This window comes from Metarhizium robertsii, assembly GCF_000187425.2.
Source record: "Metarhizium robertsii ARSEF 23 chromosome Unknown MAA_Scf_7, whole genome shotgun sequence".
NCBI lineage: Eukaryota > Fungi > Ascomycota > Sordariomycetes > Hypocreales > Clavicipitaceae > Metarhizium > Metarhizium robertsii.
In genome coordinates this window covers 13,067-13,275 of record NW_011942215.1, presented here as the reverse complement: position 1 = coordinate 13,275, position 209 = coordinate 13,067, and positions in this window count along the sequence as shown.

Sequence of the window (209 nt, the reverse complement as noted above, 5' to 3'; positions counted from 1 at the left end):
ATAAAAGCAATAGGGAAGGGGAACTTAGAATCCCACAAAAAGAAAAGGATAACAGGCAAATTAAAAGAAAAGGCAAGAAAAACCTATTACCTACAGTCACACTCTTAACCCTAGATAAATAAAGCTTAACGTTACTAAGAAAAATAACAAAAAGGAAAAGAAATACTATAATTATAAAAAACCAGGACATTTCGCTCATAAATATAAGA